Below are 6,605 nucleotides of genomic sequence, written 5' to 3'. Positions count from 1 at the left end.
ATGGTCTTCCTAGTGCACAGGTGGAGAAAACCTGCCTCCATGCAGGGCCAGTGTGGTCCCTTCTCTATTCCTCGGACGTTCCTATCCTCGGTGCTCTGAGGGGACATTGGTAAAACTCATAGTTTCCAAGGGAAAGAAACAAAGAGGGAGACCTTATAGTGTAGCCAATTAGTTCCGAAAAAAGGATAAAATGCTTCCACAATAAAAGGAAAAATGGTCAAAATGGACTTACAACTGTTGTGGTCACCAAACAAGGGGGGAACACACGGTCTTCCTAGTGCACAGGTGGAGAAAACCTGCCTCCATGCAGGGTCAGTGTGGTCCCTCTCTTTTCCTCGGAAGTTCCTATCCTCGGTGCCCTGAGGGGACATTGGTAAAACTCAGAGTTTCCAAGGGAAAGGAACAAAGAGGGAGACCTTATAGTGTAGCCAATTAACTTCAAGTTCAAGACTTACAAGTTTGCACCATACTGTCTCTAACATCCTCTTGTTTGAATCCACTGGCAAACTCTTTGGTGGTAAGTGTAAAGGACTTAGGTAAGTAGTTATTAGCAAAAACCATGGGTATGCTTCTGGCGCCATTCGAGGCTGACAGCAGACAAAAATCACCCCGCTGGCAGAGAAATGAAGATGGGAGCTGCATCCTAAGTAACTCCAGACACTCAACAGTATAGATGAGGGTGAACGCAGCTCAAACCGATCACCAGGAGTCAGAGAGGAACAGGATGTAGTGCGGAGGGTCCAAGCTGAGGCTCCGTGCAGTGGCGTATTTACCACAGGGCAAACAAGGCATTTGCCTAGGGTGGCATTTTTCAGGGGGGCAGCATTGTCCCCGATGAAGGAGGGATGGAAGAAGGGATGGGGACCAGGTGGGATCTGGGAGAGGCTGTGGGCTGCTTGATTCTCATTCCCAGGGATGTCCAGAGCTGTGAAGGTGAGTGGTAGTGGAAGACTTTCTCGGGTGGGGGTAAGGAGGCGGGGTGTTGTTGGTCAATGTCAGGCTCTCTCAACGGGGGTGGTGTTGGTTGCTGTCAGGCTCTCTCCCGAGGGGAATTTTGTGTTGCCTAGGGCAGCACAAAACCTAAATACACCACTGGCTCCGTGTGTGAATGGACACATGGAGCAGCGGGTGCCCCCACAGCCAGCTGTTTGCTGTGGGGGCACCCAACAGGAGAGAGGGGCCAGTAGCACTGGAGGGGAACCCGAGAAAAGGAGGATCCAGGCTTTTCTGTGCAAAACCACTGCACACAGCAGGTAAGCATGATGCAGTGGTGTCCCAAGGCAGGGTGACACCTACCGAACGGTGCGCCCTTCACTCCGCTCTGCTGCCCAGGAAAACCAGCGACTGTTCCTCCAGGGGGCAGCGCTCCCTTCACTCCACTCTGCTACCCAGGAGAACCAGCGGCCATTCTTCTGGGGGGAAGGCACTCCCTTCACTCTACTCTGCTACCCAGGAGAACCAGTGGCCATTCTTCTGGTGGGCCGCGCTCCCTTCACTCTGCTCTGCAACCCAGCAGAACCAGCAGCCATTCTTCTGGGGGGCAGCATTCCCTTCACTCCACTCTGCTACCCAAGAGAACCAGCGGCCGTTCATCTGGGGGGGTGGCGCTCCCTTCACTCCACTCTGCTACCCAGCAGAACCAGCAGCCATTTTTCTGGGGGTCGGCATTCCCTACACTCCACTTTGCTAACCAGGAGAACCAGCAGCCATTCTTCCTGAGGGGCGGCGCTCCCTTCACTTCGCTCAGCCGCTCAGCCCTGGTGATAAGTAGAACCAGCAGCCTTTCTTCCGCCGTCCCCCTGAAAGATGCCGCCCAAGGCAAATGCCTTGTTTGCCTCTCAGCAAATACACCCCCTGACATGGAGCAGTATAAAGTTTCCGTTAAATGAAAAGGGAGCTGTAAAGCAATCGGCGTGTGCTGTACTGTCTCTTTAGGTAACCCATAGAACTCTGGGAATCCTTTGCCACATATTAAAGGTTATTTGTAAAACAAAAATTATACAAAAGATTATAAAATAACAGTTTTACAAAATATAGAAATGAATACATGTCATTATAGTTTCCCTTGAATACCTTTAGTCATTTTTTGCTTTGTAACTACCATTCTAAGACACTATTTGCAGTAAAAAAAAGACACTCCATAAAGGTCCCAAACATAATATGAACTGCTATTTCTTTTCTTTCCGAGGAAATCGTTTTGAAAGATCTAGATAGGTTTTGCTCAGCCCACAAAGCTATACGTGACAAGGCGCTATACAAACAAAGAATTTGTCAGTATGCAAATCATTACTGACAGTTAGCGTGCAAAATCAAATCAAAGCTCTTTGACATTTACGTTGACCACGATCCTATCTCTTCTGCTTATTTGAAGCAGTCCAATGAGAATATCGTGAAAAGGAATGAAGAGAAACAGGAGCAGCATGCTACCTACAGTATATATATTGGAGGCTGCTGAGACAGCTGTAGAGCAGTTATCTCCGGATGGACAGGACATGATGCTCAGGTAGGGTGTTCAACTTCTTACAGATTTCAGTGGATTGCGGAGGAAAAGCTTATCCTTGTTTAATGTAAATGTTTGGAGAAAAATATTTCTAAATTTATTATTGGAATAAAGACTTTGCATGACATTTGTTAAAAGGGAAACATTCGGTCGGTTCTTAATGATGTGTTTACTCCTTGCTAATTCCACCAAATTTCATGGCACAACACTTCGCCATCATCAGGTCGAGCAATAACCGTAGGGTGAGGGATCCCATCCTCGACTGTAAGTTGGAACCCAAGTAGGTAAGTACAGATCATGCAGCTTGAAAAAAGATAGCTTAAAGCAGTGGTTCTCAACCTGTGGGTCGCGACCCCTTTGGGGGTCGAACGACCCTTTCACAGGAGTCCCCTAAGACCATCAGAAAACACATATTTCCGAAGTGTAAAGAGCAGCTACTGTGTAGAAAGCAGCTGCTGTGTTGAAAGCAGCTACTCTGTTAAAAGCAGCTACTGTGTTGAAAGCAGCAGTATTGGAAGTAAAACGACACTTCATGAATTATAATTACTGGATAAATAATTTTATGGTTGGGGGTCACCACAACATGAGGAACTGTATTAAAGGGTCACGGCATTAGGAAGGTTGAGAACCACTGGCTTAAAGTATTACTAAACCCTCAACAGTGTAATCAGTCTGTAGATGCAGTAAAGCGTGCTTGTTATACTCACTGTGGAACCTAAGGGGTTAATCCTCCGCATTGTGTAAAAAGGCTGTTTGATCCTGTCTTCTCTGCACCTCTTCTTCTTCAAATGTCCACCTCTTATCTCCTGATAAGACAGACTGAATCGGTAGCCATTCTGCACATGCTCAGTTTAGTGTGTATTGCTAGAGAGGTTGTTTTTTTTTTCTTGGGAGAGTAAATGTGATTAGCACAGGGCCAATCAGCACTGTCCAGACAGAGGGTCAGGGGTTCTGCATCCTTCTAGAGCAGAATGAAAATTCCTTCTACAAGCTTTAGCTAATGCTTGGCTGGACACTGATAGAAGTCACAAGACTGATGAGAAAAGGATTTTAGCAGTTTATATTTACTAAAATAATTGCATTTCCTTGTTCTGTGTACTGTGGGAGACTGGATATAATCAATGCAGGGTCCGGGGAGGCCACATAGAGTGAATGCAGGGTCCAGGGAGAGCGGATATAATGAATGCAGGGTCCGGGGAGACCAGATATAGTGAATGCGGGGTCCGGGGAGACCAGATATAGTGAATGCAGGGTCCGGGGAGACCGGATATAGTGAATGCGGGGTCCGGGGAGAGCGGATATAGGGAATGCAGGGTCCGGGGAGACCAGATATAGTGAATGCGGGGTCCGGGGAGACCAGATATAGTGAATGTAGGGTCCGGGGAGACCAGATATAGTGAATGCAGGGTCCGGGGAGACTAGATATAGTGAATGCAGGGTCCAGGGAGACCGGATATAGTGAATGCAGGGTCCAGGGAGACCGGATATAGTGAATGCAGGGTCCAGGGAGACCGGATATAGTGAATGCAGGGTCTGGGGAGAGCAGATATAGTGAAAGCAGGGTCCAGGGAGACCGGATATAGTGAATGCAGTGTACGGGGAGAGCAGATATAGTGAATGCGGGGTCCGGGGAGAGCAGATATAGTGAATGCGGGGTCTGGGGAGAGCAGATATAGTGAAAGCAGGGTCCAGGGAGACCGGATATAGTGAATGCAGAGCCCGGGGAGAGCGGATATAGTGAATGCAGGGTCCGGGGAGAGCAGATATAGTGAATGTGGGGTCCAGGGAGACTGGATATAGTAAATGCGGGGTCCGGGGAGAGCGGATGTAGTGAATGCGGGCTCCGGGGAGAGCGGATATAGTGAATGCAGGGTCCGGGGAGAGCGGATATAGTAAATGTGGGGTCCGGGGAGAGCAGATATAGTGAATGTGGGGTCCGGGGAGACCGGATATAGTGAATGCGGGGTCCGGGGAGAGCGGATATAGTGAATGGGGGTCCGGGGAGAGCGCATATAGTGAATGCAGGGTCCGGGGAGAGTGGATATAGTGAATGCAGGGTCCGAGGAAACAGGATATAGTGAATGCAGGGTCTGGGGAGACCGGATATAGTGAATGCAGGGTCCGGGGAGAGCGGATATAGTGAATGCGGGGTCCGGGGAGAGCGGATATAGTGAATGCAGGGTCCGGGGAGAGCGGATATAGTGAATGCAGGGTCTGGAAAGACCAGATATAGTGAATTCAGGGTCCGGGGAGAGCGGATATAGTGAATGCAGGGTCTGGGGAGACCAGATATAGTGAATGCAGGGTCCAGGGAGACGGGATATAATGAATGTAGGGTACGGGGAGACCAGATATAGTGAATGCGGGGTCCGGGGAGAGCGGATATAGTGAATACAGAGTCTGGGGAGACCGGATATAGTGAATGCAGGGTCCTGAGAACTGGATATAGTGAATGCAGGGTCCGGGGAGACCAGATATAGTGAATGCGGAGTCTGGGGAGACCGGATATAGTGAATGCGGGGTCCGGGGAGACCAGATATAGTGAATGCAGGATCCGGGGAGACCGGATATAATGAATGTAGGGTACGGGGAGACCAGATATAGTGAATGCGGGGTCCAGTGAGAGCGGATATAGTGAATGCAGGGTCCGGGGAGAGCGGATATAGTGAATGCAGGGTCCGGGGAGACCAGATATAGTGAATGCTGGGTCCGGGGAGACCGGATATAGTGAATGCAGGGTCCGGGGAGACCAGATATAGTGAATGCTGGGTCCGGGGAGACCAGATATAGTGAATGCAGGGTCCGGGGAGACCAGATATAGTGAATGCTGGGTCCGGGGAGACTGGATATAGTGAATGCAGGGTCCGGGGAGACCAGATATAGTGAATCTAGGGTCCAGGGAGAGCGGATATAGTGAATGCAGGGTCCGGGGAGACCAGATATAGTGAATTCTGGGTCTGGGGAGACCAGATATAGGGAATGCAGGGTCTGGGGAGACCAGATATAGGGAATGCAGGGTCCGGGAACACCAGATATAGGGAATGCGGGGTCCTGGAAGACCAGATATAGTGAATGCAGGGTCCGGGGAGACCAGATATAGGGAATGCAGGGTCCGGGGAGACCAGATATAGTGAATGCGGGGTCCTGGAAGACCAGATATAGTGAATGCAGGGTCCAGGGAGAGCGGATATAGTGAATGCAGGGTCCGGGGAGAGCGGATATAGTGAATGCAGGGTCCAGGGAGACCAGATATAGTGAATGTAGGGTCTGGGGAGACCAGATATAGTGAGTGCTGGGTCCGGGGAGACCAGATATAGTGAATGTAGGGTCCGGGGAGACCAGATATAGTGAATGCAGGGTCCGGGGAGACCAGATATAGTGAATGCAGGGTCCGGGGAGACCAGATATAGTGAATGCGGGGTCCTGGAAGACCAGATATAGTGAATGCGGGGTCCTGGAAGACCAGATATAGTGAATGCGGGGTCCGGGGAGACCAGATATAGTGAATGCGGGGTCCTGGAAGACCAGATATAGTGAATGCGGGGTCCTGGAAGACCAGATATAGTGAATGCAGGGTCCGGGGAGAGCGGATATAGTGAATGCAGGGTCCGGGGAGACCGGATATAGTGAATGCTGGGTCCGGGGAGACCAGATATAGTGAATGTAGGGTCCGGGGAGACCAGATATAGTGAATGCAGGGTCCGGGGAGACCAGATATAGTGAATGCAGGGTCCGGGGAGAGCAGATATAGTGAATGCAGGGTCCGGGGAGAGCAGATATAGTGAATGCAGGGTGCGGGGAGACCAGATATAGTGAATGCAGGGTCCGGGGAGAGCAGATATAGTGAATGCAGGGTCCGGGGAGACCAGATATAGTGAATGCAGGGTCCGGGGAGAGCAGATATAGTGAATGCAGGGTCCGGGGAGACCAGATATAGTGAATGCAGGGTCCGAGACTTAGTAACACTTTAAACTTAAATCCAGCCAAAACCTTTTTTATCATTGGACAGTATGAGCAAAAGGTAGTACCGCTGATGTGTTTTTTTGCTGTTTCCTGTATGTACATTTGGGAGATCTATCTTTAATTCCTGTCTTTTGGAGAGGTT

Source organism: Staurois parvus, unplaced genomic scaffold (genome assembly GCF_062004578.1).
Source record: "Staurois parvus isolate SC_StPar_1 unplaced genomic scaffold, SC_StPar_1.0 ptg002174l, whole genome shotgun sequence".
NCBI lineage: Eukaryota > Metazoa > Chordata > Amphibia > Anura > Ranidae > Staurois > Staurois parvus.
This window is presented reverse-complemented; position numbering follows the sequence as displayed.